The following is a 15,263-nucleotide window of genomic DNA, read 5'->3' on the forward strand; positions in this document are numbered from 1 at the left end:
ACACAGGACATCCAATCAAAATGATCGCTAAGGAGCAGGGACATAAATTAAACTCATGCACAGCACACCACCACCATTCATGCCCGTAGGGAGGAAGATAACATTAATAATTAGTCTCCAGTGCCTTGCTTTCAGTGACATGTGGCTATGTGAGAATTTGTCAGATTTCTTGAGTGTTAACACAAAGAAATGTGATGGAGAGTGCTCCAGGCTGCATCCGATAGCTCAGCACGACACAGTCCTGACACTTTATCCTCCAAATGTTGTCAATCTCTGACTGGTTTTGCGTGACTGTGCCACAGATAAAGGAGAGGCCAGTGACCCCTCAGCATAAGCAGACACACACACACACTCACACACAGAGGAATAACTGCAAGCGAGGGTTGAATCACTGATACAAGCCCATTTTCTCTTTGGCTTTCTGTCTGTCTCTCTTTTGCTTTTTGGCTGTACAGATGTCTCTTTCTATCGTATGGTTTCTGATAGACGCACAACGAATCAAAGTTGTTCTTCTTTATCTGCTGAGACCTTAGTAATCCCTCAAATTCAAACAAGGATTACTAGTGAGAAGATTAACATCTTTCAACTCGTGAAAAAGTCAGGCTGGAAACAACAGGGGGTGGCCATACCACTCAGCAGTGCGAATTTCTCTAAAACAGGCAGAATTTAGTTTTCTCTTTTCACTCTTATATCACTGATGGCAAGAAAATCTGTTACCTACTTCTGTGAAAACATACATATATCTAACAATCAAGAGAGAAAATTAGTCTCTACTTTCTACTGGCAAAAACAGAAAAAATTACAGTACCAAGGAGTCCTCACATTTTGGTACTCACAAACAGAAAATGCAGCAACAAGATGCTGAAGCTGAGTAGCTCTGCAGCTTCGAGTAAACCACTTTGATATGATTATAGCCTTCTGGTAATGACCATACTGGAGTCTATTTGAAGCAGTTTACACTTTGCACAAATTACTTCTGACTTTGACAAAAGCCCAGTTGTTGATCACATCACCCTTAATCTACTGCTGCACTCAAATAATATCCCCTTGTGGTGGCACGCGAACTTGAACACAGGGAGCATACAGCAGCTATTCATATTAAGGTCACGGCCACCGTGGAGCTTTTATTGGGGTTAAGTAAATGACAGACAGTCAGATGTGGATTTTCACCCAGTGTTTTGTGGATTTACTCACCAAACAAAATCTCTAAGTAGTGCAGCTCACATTAAAGCCAAGCTTGTGTCAGTGAGTTTATTAGATATTTTCGTTGATAAATATATTTAATACAACTACCTGTGGAGGCAGGGGAAAGAAACTGTTTTGTTTTTAAATATAGTCACAAGAGCAGTAGCATACTGGATTCACTGCAATTTAATTTGTACAGAAATTCATGGAAAACTTGCAACCATCAGCTAAATCGAGACTGTCTGATGACTTAGCATTTGTGCGTAACAGCCAATGTCTCAATGCTTCAGGCACAGCCAGGGACTGTATAATAGATGAAAAGCCTCTGGGTCTGAAAAGTCTGGAGTCTTTCTAGTGGTCAGCAGGGGGCGACTCCTCTGATTCCAAATAATCAGGTTGAATGGAAATGATGGAACGCCAATATTCCATCCCAGTTAACCATTCCTAAAAAGTTCATGGTCTTCAAGTGTTTCACACATTAAATTGTCCTCCATTTCTCAGTTAGAGAAAACTTGATCAGCTTTTGATTGTACAAAAAAGACACCCAGGAGTTGGCTGTTCAGTTTTTCCAGTTATTATTTTACCATGGTCGCATCAGGTTTCACCAAGCTTGTAACGTTCAAATGCCCAACCCAGGTAACTGCATTCATCTTTTGTATGAATGGGTGAAGCCGGTGGATATCCAAGCCAGTGTGCTGCTCATTGTTTCCAAACAGATACATTTAACAAGCTAACAAAAGCTCAGCCTTTGTCAGATAATAGCCAATAACATATTGAGATGGCATTTCACCAAATCTCCCCGGCTTTGCTCTCCACACATACAGTTTACATGCACGCAACTAAAGATATCACTGCTGTGCCTATGTATATAAAAATAGCAGTATAGCTGTAGTAGCTGCTAGCTGGCTGTAAACTTGCAGTATTCTTGGTAAAATGATGAAAGATTTTGTGACACTAGCTATAAGGTACACACTTTATAAGAGTAGGGAGCAGATGGAAGACTGCCTGGAGAAGTGGAGGCAAGCTCTGGAGAGAAGAGAAATGAAGAGGAATGGAAGTCGGCAGAAGCAAGACAGAATACAGGAGGACGTGTGTCCGAATGGGAGGGAGGCAGGTAGAAATGTGAGGGTGCAAGGAGAAGAGGCAGTGCAGGTGGATGGGTTTAACTACTCGGGAGGAAGGGGTCAACCATCCAGACCAATGAACCGTGCATGAGAGAGGTGAAGAATAGAGTGCAGGCAGGATGGAGCAGGTGGAGACAAGTATCAAGGGTGATTGGTGACGGAAGGACAGCAGCAAGAATGAAAGGTAAGATTTATGAGACAGTTGTGAGACCTAAGATAAGATGTATGGTTTGGAGACAGGGGGCAGAGCTGGATGTGGCAGAGTTGAAAATGTTAAGATTTTGGTTAGGAGTGAGCAGAAGATGTAGGATTAGAAATTAATATATCAGAGGTGTAGCTTGGGTCGAGTGGTTTGGAGACAAAGTAAAGGGAGCCGCTGAAAGAAGAAGAATATACATGGCTAGGGGCAAATTAGCTATGTACCATAGCCACACAGTATATGATTTAGCATCTTTTTGTTTAAATAAATGACATCTCTTTGAACTGTACACTTTACAAACAGTATCTCTTAAAGGAAATGGAAATGTGAATTTTTCAGAAGCTTCAAAGTCAAACCGAAGGCCTGCGCTCACCTGTTGGATGCCATGTTAGTGGGAACTATCCAGTCCACATGTTCCTGCACAGCTAACAACACTAACACTCAACTCCATGTCCTCATCTTGCTGAGCTCTAACAGACCCCAAAATACCCCCACATTTCATTCAACCGCTCTTTAAACTGATGATTGATGACTGTTGATGAGAGCACTCAGATCTGAAAGGTTCCAATTTGCTTCTTCTATAAATGACCCTGAGATGTGTTGTTTTGACACTTTCGTCATATATCAGAGATAGTGATAATGTGAGGTTTTGTACCCGTAAGCAAGGGGAAAAAGCTGCTTGCTGTCTCCATGTTTTTCTTCCTTTTGGATATTCTTTCTTTCTCACATGAATTAATATTTCTGAGACCAAACGTTTGTTTGTTAGCGATGAGAGACCATTCTCATACCTAAATTTTCCACATGGTATAAGGACCCCGAACCAAAATCACTTGCCATAATCTATATAACAAAAAAAAGCAAAATAGCTAAAATAAAAATTGTTAGTTTTTGCCAGATTTTTTGTTTTATGGTGACCCACTTTGCAGATAAGAGCATTTAAATAGTATGACTCAGGAGCTTGGCAACTTTGCGCAAGCTAAAGGCTAACACTGGCTTATAAACGTTTTCACGCTGTCAGTGTTAACCTGTTTATAATGTTAGCGATCTTACTTTAGTGTGCGTGTTTGCATGCTATCAGAAAACAGACAGCCTGATGACTAAATGCACATTTAAATACAGCTGGTCTTTAAGAGCGTAGCCACAAGCGGTTTGCTTAGCTTTATGTAGCCTGCCATATTTGTGGTGTTGGTCCCTTTTGCACCCCTCCACAATCGAACACACGGACGTGTTTATGGTGACAGGAAAGATAATTAAACATGAGATGCAAATCGTGCCATCAGCTATAATTGGCTTGTCCTTTCATTCCATACATGTTCAATTATCTCAGAGTGAGGTATTGGTTCATCCGAATAATTAAAGCTTAGAGATTTACCAGCTAGCTTTGTCACCTTAAGAATGAAGGTCTGAAACAAACAACCTTCATATCAAGGTAAATTTCACAAAATAAAGCCCCCAAATAATGTGAAAATGTAAAGTCAGCAAAGTAAGCAGCCTATCTACGGATTCACGTTATGACATTTCTGCTCCAGAGGTCAGTAAACAACAGAAAAATTATACACAAACACAGAGAAAGCCAAAGAAAGGCAGAAGAAAAGAGTGAGGCAAGTGGTAAAGATTTCAAAATGGACTCAAACTCTTGATGCTACGAGCCCATACTGGAGCCAGCTGGACTGTTTGGGTACCTTTTTATTCACTAATGAAATAGAAGCAATATCTGTCTGACAGGTTCAGAAGCAGGAATGACATGAGGTGATAATATGAATTCTGTAGGATGTTATGAGATTAATGCTGCTTAATGTGGTTTGTTTTTCCCCTGAGGGCTGGAGGGAAGTGATGTCACTCACGGTCAGCCCAATTTAAATGAACATGGTGGTGTGTGTGTTTGCTCAGTCTTCTTTGTCTGGCTCTTTCTTCGTGATTTTGAAGCTGGTGCCGCAGCAGGAGGGCATAGGTGAAGGTCCTGCACAGCTGCAAAGCGGAAAGGGGGAGGGTGGTGGAAGAAAGCCTCCAGGCAAAGAGAAGGAATGAATAAGTTTTGGATTTTTTAAATGAATTTTCCAGCACAAATAATGATTACAAAAATGAGATTAAGTATGGTATGTCATTAAAGTGCAATACCATTAAAAATTATAAAATAGCTTTTTTGGGGGGGCAAATTTTTGTGATTCCTCTCTGGAATTAAAGAGCAGAAAATCAAAACTTGGAGCTGCAGTGTTTTCTGTGAAGCTCTGTGGAGGTTTGAGGAATGTGAAGAAAAACAGCTCATTGAAAACAGAATGAAATTTCAGTCAGCTGCTTGGACGGCAAAGATCTAAGCAATCCAGGCAAGTTTTCAGGCTGTTTAGTTTTTAAAAAAGTGAAAATGTTAAACAAGGATCATCCTCTATATTTTGCTTTCATTGCAGCTTTCTGTTCTGTGTTTAGTCTGTGCTGAACCACTGCACAGTGCCAGGTAACATTACGCTTTAGACTATGTCATTTTGCAGACCCACAGTCCCCCTAATTACCAATAGGGTTAGATTACAGACAAGTCTGAAAGTTTGTTTTTAATTTGTTGAAATTCTGTTAGTGAAATCCCGTATGTGTGGCATTTGCTAGACAGTTTAAGTTTGCTTCGATATTACTGTACAGTAAGAAAGTTTCCACTTTAGAATGGAAGAACCAGAGCAGCTGTCATGTTTTTTTTCTCCCTATAACTAGGCCCCGCATCATCACATGTTTTATTCTCAGAAATATTTGTGGTGCCCCTGTTCAGAGCAAATGGAAAATAGACAATTGAGCACTTTGGAAAAATAAAGAGAAATAAACAGTTTACGTAGAGGCCCGTGTTTAGATTGTGCTGCAGAGGCTAACACAGTCTGCACTACAAATGTAAGAACTATGTGAATCATTTTCTTGCTTTAATTAGAATCCAAATTGGTTATACCGTTGGAAGAGTCAATGAACTATTGACTGAATTGATCTTTTTAATTTGCTAGTTCATCAATACTTTACATTGAGTTAGCATGCCTTCATTTTCGCTCCGGCCTGTTGGTTTGACGTCAGTGAGCCCATTGAGGGCAGATGCAAAATTTACCAGTTGAATCAGGCCAGAAATGTTCTGCAACTTCGACTCCACGTTACAGGAAGTAATGCTCCAAAGGCAGAAGTTGTGCCAAAACATGTTAAACAAGAGAACTCTCGCAATCAGAGAAAGATCTAATAATTTAAGAACTCCTTAGGGAGATAATTAAAATGTAAACTCTCTGCCAAATTGAATAAGTGCAGCATGGCTGCAATCTCAGCTCCTGGTCTTCCTTTTAAAGGCTTTAGGAGACTGGAGAGACACAGCGTCTCTTGCTGTCTGTAATGAGATTCAAACAGTAAGAAATCAATAAACTATCTTAGTATGACCACAAACTAACCTTTCAAGCACCAAAATAGTGCTTCACTGGCCAATAGGAACCAGCTCTGCACACTTTCTTATTGCCTAGTGGTTTATTTGGTTTGTTTTTTTTTTTGCTGGACCATCATTTTAATTACTTTTCATTTATGCCTACAGAGGCTATGTCAGAGTTAAACAGCCTCGAGGAGGAGCTTTTTCATGTGCTAATCTTCGATTAAAAAACCCACCAATATATTTGCACACTGTTCCACGAGGGACTGTGGAGATTCTGATTAAGGTCAGCTGACGTTGGAAATATCTTGGATGAGTTTCTTCTTTTCCATGTGGTCATAACTGCAATCACAATAAATGCAGAGGGAGCTGAAAGGCATAGCAAAGCTAATTTGTTTGTTGGCTAATTGAAGAACGGCATGCAGATTATTGAGCTTGGAAAATATATTGTTTGGTTTACAGCTAGTGAGCTGGTGGCATTTGATGGATAACACTTCCCTCCAGATTTTCTAGATATTTGTTTTGAAATATGGATCCCATCATTGTACTACCAACTAAAAAGAATGAAGACAGTCAAAAAGGAACCATCATTTATAGTGAAATGGAACAAAAATGAATCATGTCTGGCTTTTTTAGCCCACTACGTGTAACGCTGAAATGGAAACACATCTGGATGAATTAGTTATGAGAGTGCCCACATGTGAACTCGCCCAGCCCTATAAAATATTAACATTTCAACACACTAGATTTATAAGGTAAGGTTGCAGTGCAATACAACACAGAATAGGAACTAGTCAAACTTGACTAAAGAAGAAAAATGCACCAGTGATTTTCATTTCACTCAGTTCCATTATCATCAGTGTGTCATTTAGCAGTCAAAAGCCTTGGCAATAATAGAATTACTATTCCTATTAGACTCAGTGTCATTGAGCTTCACAGTGAAAGAGTCTAGTGCACATAATAGGAAAGGATAAGACAGTGAGAGCATTGCAAGTCTCTAAATGTCAGAGGTGCTCAAGTTCACACCACATGAACACACCCAGTTTTGTCAGCAACACAAGCAAAACAGTCTATGTAAATAATAACACTTTACTTTTATTGTAGCCAGTGTAGCTAGCACTAATAAGAACAAAATAAACCTAACCCAGTACCAGATTTGCATTTACATTCAAACCGCTTTTTTCCTCTCCTTTGTTATCTCAAACCAGGTGACTGACAATTCTCACAGAGGAAATCACATCACACACGCAACACCCTGGAGCATATTTAGGTTTCCTAATCCAGGCTGCACATACACACATATGCACACAAATTTCTCACCTCTCTGAGAGCTGACGTCCACATGCACCTCACTACGGCTTCAAGCACCTTACTAGGATACACACGCAACATGCTGAGACCCTGACCAAATACAATCTATTGCCATGGCACCCGGTGAGAGGTGACCGGTATCTGTAGTAGCTGAGCAGCCTCACAGCACTTCATTACTCCAAGCACAAACTCAGCTGCGAGCGTCTCCTCCAGGTTGCAGTGGCAGCAAAGCCTCCCGGTGTTTGTCCGTCACTCTCTGCAGAACAAAACACCGTCCCTCCATCCTTTTGTCTTATTGTCAACCACAATCGCCGGCTGTCATGCGAGAAAGGGACTCACCGTGCTTGCCCCCCACTGTGGAAGAACAGGAGTCAGGTGGAGCAGCAGAGGCTGCAGCGACGGAGGAATCCCCCTGGTACTGTATGTGTAAGAGTGTGTGTGAGAGGGAGCATGGAAGTGTGTGTGTGTGTGTGTGTGTGTATGTGTGCATGTGTGTGAGTGTGTGTATGTGTGTGTGCGCGTATGCAGGGAGTCAGAGCTGATCCAGCAGATGCAGGCGGGAGCCACCAATAGAATAAGGAAGAGGGAGAGGAGTGTGTGAGAGGAGAGAGAGGGAAAGACAGCAGAGGAGGGGTCTGGTAGCATTACATCATAGACTAGGGAATGGTAGGTTTGCAGGGGGTGGACTACGGGTGGGGGAAGGTGTGTGTGTGTGTCCTTGTGTTTGCGTTCGTGTCTGCATCACCGTATATTCTCCCTCTGCAGCAGACCACACGATGATTAAAGATTGGGTCCATTCTGCATGCAGTGCATTGTCGTCATGGTGCCTGCACCTGTGTGTGTGTGTGTGTGTGTGTGTGTGTGTGTGTGTGTGGTTGTGTACTCATGAGCAGAGCATAAAAAACACCTATAATCAGGAAGGTAGAGTAATCACAAGGACATGAACCACTTTTTGTTTGTAGATTATGGATCCAAACCTCCTGGTGGCTATAAATAAGTGCTCAGCTTACAGCTTTCATGTACAGATGTATCCCAGATGCTCATTTTGCTTTCCTTTTTGTTTCTTACACACTCAAACAGGCACAAAATGACAATCCAGTCTCTTTTCACCATAGGACACACTGTAAGCTAACTAATGGCTGCTATGTCAGTTTGAAAAAGCACTGATGGACACCCTGTTAGGAAGTTACTGACATTTCAGGTGAGTGATTCAAAACACTTTCTGCTTGCTTTGACATAAATGGAAGAGGGAAAAAAAACACACACACAAACTTTTCTTGTTACCCTATAGCAGCAGCAGCAATCACCTGTCTTTGTGCAGCGTGCCATCCCTAAAGAGAGACAGAGAGTGAGAAGAGAGGAGAGAAAGAGGGAGTGAAAAGGAAAGGCGTTAGTAGAAAAAAAGAAAACAATGACAGCTCAGGGTCATCCTTGCACCTCTGCTCTGTCTCTAGCAATCTGGCACAAGACAGGCAGAAAACGAGATAGGAAAGGTGCAGGTGGCACAAACACAAAGATAAGGAAGTCTCTTCTTCCAGCTCTCTTCATTAATTTTCACAAGTTGTCGGTGTTGAGCCCTCCAGGCTTTCTGTGACTTATAGCACATTTGTATGTTGCATGCAAATTGAAGTCCCTAAATATTTGCTTAACGTCTCCTCTCCAAAGCAGACGCCACAAAATGTCTTTGCTTGTCCACACATAATATTTGAGACCGGAAGTATAGAGTGTTGGTTAAGTTCTCTAACAGTCATTCTCCATTTCCTCTCTACTGCTCTGTTTATTTCATGTTTCAAAAGCTCACAGAGTTTATTTAAAAAACGTATTTGAAACAACATGTTTCTGAATAGTCTTTTTCTTTGACAGAGGAAATTAAATAAAAGTGGCAACATAGATTTTAAACACATTTACCATCCTCTATTTTTGATGCTCTGGTTAACAATAAATGGTAAATGAACTGGATGTTATATAGCGCTTTTCTACTATACCTGAACACTCAAAGCACTTTATAAAACATGCCTCATTGAGTGACTCATTCAAGCACTTTTTTCCATGCTTAAGTGGTTTCTATCTAACCTTCACACTTCAGTGCATGCACTGGAGAGCAACGTGGGGTTAGTATCTTGCCCAAGGATATTTGGCATGCAGACTGGAACAGCCAGGGATCGAACCACGCGAACACTGGTTGCTACACCATTAAAATGTGAATCTGTGAATGAAATGAACCACATGGATTATCTCCTTACAATGCAAGGTTCTGCAAGGAAATTGCATTCATGCGAATGTGACACTCCACCCAGTTAACCAGTGTTGCTGACCAAGCACCCCATCTCTGGCCTGACAGCAGTGCCACCCACTATAGACAATAAATGTTCCAGACCAGTTCAAGGTATTGACCCAGCATCAAAACTCCCCAGATCCCAATCTGATTGAACGTCTGCAGGATGCACATTTCATCATGGCCCCGCCCTGCCTGCAACAGGACCCAAAGGATTAGCTGCCACCAGCTAGACACAGAGGTGGCTATAGCGACATGCACAATATTTGGCAGGTAGTTTTAATGTTCTGGTTGATCTGTATTCATTATGTGTGATACTACAGATCAGGAAACAGGGCTTTGTTTAAAATTTAACAAACGCATTGTGACATGGGTTAATGCAGCACTTGTGCAGTTATCATACCTCAAAGTACAGGGGGAAATCTCTGTGGGGGGAAAAAAACCACCACCAACAACAAAAAAGAGCTGGAATGATTGATAATTGTTCTCCATTTACAGCATTTCTGGCACGATCGCTGTTGTGCTTTCAGAAGTGCTGCCTCGTGCTTCTCCTGCCAATTTTCTTTTATGAGATATTGGATATTTTCACACTTTTCTTCTTCTAATGATTCTTGCTTGTCTTTCAGTTTAGGGTTGATTTTCACTCTGATCAGTAGCTGTCCAAAGGAAAAGGAAAAACGAAATAAAACAATCTTTATCCTCTCACTATATGCAAAATTTTGTGTGAAATTTTGTTCCTCTTCTCTGAGGATAGCAGTCAAAGCTCATAGTTGTACCATATTAGTTGGCCATTTTCTTGTTTGCAACTTATGGCAGGGGTCACTATGAGGTTTATCTTGTGAGGGGTAATGCTGCATACTTTTTCAGTTCAGCTCAATTAGACCCAGCCCCGTTTCAAGGTCAATTAGGTGCAACAAGAACTTTGCAATGTTTTCACGCAGATCACATTGGCATGTTTAAAGAATGAGACATTCTTCATGTATCCCTCACTCTTTTTTTATTCTGTCTCAACCATCTTATTTGTTGCAAGCTGTTAGATGAGTTGTGACAAAGTGTGAGTGGGGGTGAATGATTTAGTCTAAATGTTCTTATAGCATTTGGATGTCCTAATTTGGCGCCAGGTTATTGTAGGAGTGAAAGTGACATTAACATCTAATTTGTTAACACAGCTATTCAATTCAGATGAGATTCTGAGTTAAATGATGCAATCAGAGAGCAAGAATTGTGATGTCAGAACTCTCGATCAAACACGTACAATTTATGACTATTAAACAGTTGACAGGATCAGCAAAAATCACTTCTGCTTTTGAATACTTTGATTTAGGTGTGATGGCACTCCAGAAGGCCTAAATAAAATAAGACAGCATGAAAAAGTCTATCTTAACCAACTATTGACATAAACACACTAAGCGTAGGCAGCCTGATTAAAACACATTCAGTCCCCAGGGCCTTGCCACATTAAAGAAGAGAAATGAGAGGAGCCTTGATGATGCCCAAGTCTAGACAGGCCAGGAAGAAAAAGTGTTTCCATCAGTCTCAAAAAGATTTTCAGTCTCAGCCAGGCAGGAGCTTTCACCTTACAAAGAGTAAATACACCAGACCCCACATTAAGTGATCAGAAGTTCTTGTTGTCTAGATGAACCTGCATGTCAGTGCCCACTTTGAACTGTTTAGATAAGCGCGATCTGCCTGAAAAAGCAAAAGAAAGATATAAGAAAACAGCCTGGATAAAATCCTGGCTAGAGCGTTGTAGTCCCACCTAGTGCTCCAGGTGCAGCTCTGCCTTGTTCTCCCTTTCCCCCCTTATCTGTGTGAATATAGGCATCTTAGGCTCCTATCTTAGAAAACCTGTTGTAAGGCCTGCCTAATACTTACCTGAATACCTGCTTGAGAGCCTTTCACCTGCAACTGGAAACTTGCCTGCAATTAGGCTCTTAGTTACTGGAACTCTAGCCCCGCAGAATGAAAGCGGGTTGTAAATTCTTGTCTTGTTATTTACCCGAGTGTAATCCCAGACTCAGAACACCCATTGTTATTGCTGCTTCCTGAGTTCAGTTCATTAAAGCTGTTAAACTTCTGTGTCCTGAGTTTGAATCCTTCAGGTGAAACCTCGACAGAGACGTGAGTTGGACTGCAAAGTCTCCTCTTATATAGCAATACAATTGTGTTATCAGCTCATGTTCTTTGCAGTCATCGTGTAAACTGAAACCATAACAACAGGCAAATACTGGATCATCACAGACACTACAGTAAAAATCTGCTGACCAGCTCAGATGTGAATAGACCTGGTCCAGCTTGACACCAGCGTATTCGTTCAAGTCCCCTGCTATCTTTACCAAACTCCAGGTGGTGCTATGCTAAAATGATAAGTAGTAAGGCCAGGAGCAAAGTTATAAACATGGAGGAGAACACTGTTCTGGTGGTTAACTTGTTTGGACACCCCCGATGTTTTCAAATTATTTCAGAGCTGCATGGCTGTTGTTGAGGCTCACATAAAACAATACACATGCAGAGCTGTGAATAAGAGAATCAGGACGGCTTTTGCCAAACAGTGGAATGAGAATGCTTTTGCAGTGCGAACGTTAACAGGACAGCTCTAAGAGTTGGGAGATCAGTATTGTACTGCATATACTGTGTTACTGTATTACTTTTTTAGAGTCAGAAGTGACCATATTTGTACAAGAAAGTGGAGGGCTAAATGATCAGTTAGTCTGATACTCCGTCCGAGTTTGAGTCAAGATTTGCACTCTTAGACTGTAAAGATGCAGCAGAGAGAAAAATATATGTGTTATTAGTGCTATGAATGAAAGCCTGTACAAACAGAGCTAGTCGGATTATTTGTCAAACCAAAGTCATTTTTTATTTTCATTTGTTAAGTTTTAACATGCAAATCCATTGGGAGATTGGCTCACCTTTGGAGCCAGCTTCAAGTGGCCACTCAAGGAACTGCAATCTTTTCCACTTCCGTGTTGACTTCATTGTTGCTGCTTGGTTGGAACTGGTGTGTACCCACACGACACTGGCTGAAGTTTGGAGATCATTAAACTGAAAAAGTCACTCACATTTGCAAAAACGTACCTTTGTAACCTCTTTGTTGTCCCCAAGTCCTTCTTACAATTGGTGTTGGTTTGTGCCTCATCCTCAGCATGACTCAGCCACAAGCATCTCTCCACCCTCAACCAAAAACTCAACCATCACAGTAAATTAGTTTATATACACACTATATTGTTTATATCTTGAGGGTTTTTTTTGCATGTGCTGTCTGTATATATGGTGGTTAAAACTTTTCAATTGCTTACCATGGGTTTGTGCACTTTCATCTTCACAGGAGGGTTGCACTTGTGCAAAGGTTAATGCTTTGAATGAAAGATAAAGTGACACCCTGAAGCTATTTACATTATTTTAAAGAATGGTCATTTCTTGCCCATGCTGGACAGTTTGTTATGGGCAGGTTTCAGTACAGCGCTGTCTTTCTAGTGTTACGAAAACAAAACTATGCCCTGTTGGGAACGGGCCACATCTAAAGTCAACATGGTGGCAGAGTTCCCAGGCTCTGGAAACTAAGCAGTCATTAAGACCACTGACATGAGAATGGCAAGCTAAGCTGCAATGATTAGTTATTCAGTATGGCAGCATGTACAGTACATCTAGAAAAAACGGAATATTGTGAAAAAAATCACTTTTACTCTAATTTATTTCAAAAAGATAAATTTTAAGTTTATTTTAAATTGTCTATATTTACTTCCAAATTATTAAAATAGCAGATTTTGAGTAAATTAAAATTCGAACAATGTAAATACTGTGCATCTCTGTCTGGTTCAGTACACATAACTACAGTCATGGGGAAGACTACTGACTTTAAAGTTGTACAGATGACTAACATGAGCACTGTCCACACAGAATGTAAACTACAGAATGTCATCTTCACTCTGTGAACAGCCAGCCTATTAAAGGGAAGCTCACTGGAAGAGAAAAGTGTTTCAGGAAAAAGGTGAACAAGAAACAAAGGTGACTGCAGCCTTGAGAGGAATGTCAAGCAAACTCAATTCAAGAACTTAGGAGAACTTCACAAGGAGTGAACTGAGGCTGGTGTCAGCGCACCAAGAGCCACCACACGCAGATCTCTACAGAAAAGGAGCTGCAAATGTTGCATTCTTAATGTCAAGCCGCTCCTGCGCCAGAGACAATGTCAGAAATCTGTGTGCTTAGGAGAAAAGGAACTGGACTGTTGCTCAGTGGTGCTGTCATCTTTTTAGACGACAGTAATTTTTTCATTTAATTTGGAAATCAAGGTCCTAGAGTCTGGAGGAAGAGTGGAGAGGCACAGAATCTGTGGCGATTGAAGTTCAGCAGTGATGAACTGTGAGGCCATGTTATTTGCTGGTGTTTGCGGCTGTTGATCCACATTGAGCATCTGCCTGGAGATTTTAGAGAACTTCATGTTCAAGCAGAAATACTTAATGAAGATGCCAATTTGTTTTTTCTAGAATGTAAAATAAATAAGGTTTGTAGATAATGTTTTTAATGTGATTGATTGGCCATCCATCCATCTGAACTGAAGGTATTGTCAAGAAAAAGATTTGAAACCCTTAACCTCATAATGCAGGTGAACTGGCCACTATCAAAGAAATCTGGGCTTTGATAACACCTCAGCAATGCTGCAAGCTGATCGTCCCCATACTACACCATATGTGATGCAGTAATTCGTAGCAAAGCCAAGTGGTGAGTGTACAAATGATATACTTTTCATGGGTTGGACATTTCTGTATTCTAATCCTTCACCTCCATTTTTTGAGTAAACTTATATTTCAATCTGAGAAAAAGGAAGGAAAACATTTGCTTTTGGTTTGTTAAGCTAAAAACTCCTTCTTCTAGTTTTTTCTATTTTTTTTTAAATGAAAGACAATTTGTTTGTCATGTTGTCCAGCCAGCTATACAATACTACTATCCATTTTTTGTCTTATTTCCCATCTTCATCACCTTCCAACCAGTCCAGATGGCTTCTCCTCCCTGAGCCTGGTTTTGAACGAGCGCTCTTCCTTCCCTCGGTTGCCAAGTGCTGCTTATACGAGATCATCTAATTATTGGGGCTCTTCCTCTGATACTGTCACTCTCTTAAACATCTTGAAATGACTGTTATTGTGAATCGGTGCTTTATAAATGGGACTGCTGTTTCAGTTATACTTGGGATTTTCCCTGTTTTATAGCTCAAAATGTCTGCTGTGAAAAGGGTCTGTAGAACAGAGCCAATCAATAAGGGCTGTTAAAACAGTGTTTTCTTCAAAAACAGCAAGTCAGATTGCTTGACACAGTGAGGATCTCAACAGAAAACTGTGTGAATTGATTTTTCTGATCTATAAACACACAGAAGTGCTACTTATAATGTTGACCTCTGGTATTACAGTAAATTTACTTACGTCCGTTTGGAATGAAACAGTTTTAATTGCTAAATTTAAACTGGGGTTGTTCTGCTTTAATCTGACAGCTTTCACTGAATACAGAGAGGACACATGCAACATGCAACTCACTGAGCCAGAATAATGCTTAATATGCACCACTCTTGAACCAGCCTGCACAGAACCTGCTGTTGGGAAATGCAGAAAATCTTTTAGGAATTTCCAGGAATAGCTGTGTGAAAGTTGGAAAATAAACAGATTTTTTAATCATATAGCAAAGTAATGAATGTATATGTATACATTCTTGTATAGACAGGCAAGAAAGCAAAGGAAAAACAATATAAAACATCTTACTAGTAGTAAAGTCATTTATCAAATATTGTTAGCTATTGGATAG

The 15,263-nt window shown here is 40.6% G+C and overlaps 1 protein-coding gene across 1 annotated transcript in view; it reads right to left on the reverse strand.

Moving 5' to 3' along the window:
* The window catches only part of sema4bb (sema domain, immunoglobulin domain (Ig), transmembrane domain (TM) and short cytoplasmic domain, (semaphorin) 4Bb), a 62,792-nt gene extending 55,039 nt beyond the window's left edge, over nucleotides 1-7,753 (reverse strand). Inside the window, exon 1 of the mRNA XM_085385809.1 lies at nucleotides 7,535-7,753. The gene's annotated coding sequence lies outside the window, so the exon portion shown is untranslated. The remainder of the gene's footprint in view (nucleotides 1-7,534) is intronic.
* Nucleotides 7,754-15,263: the final 7,510 nt, after the last annotated feature.

This window comes from Rhamphochromis longiceps, linkage group LG1 (assembly GCF_057381845.1).
Source record: "Rhamphochromis longiceps isolate RC_006_pf linkage group LG1, R_longiceps_female_GT1.1, whole genome shotgun sequence".
NCBI lineage: Eukaryota > Metazoa > Chordata > Actinopteri > Cichliformes > Cichlidae > Rhamphochromis > Rhamphochromis longiceps.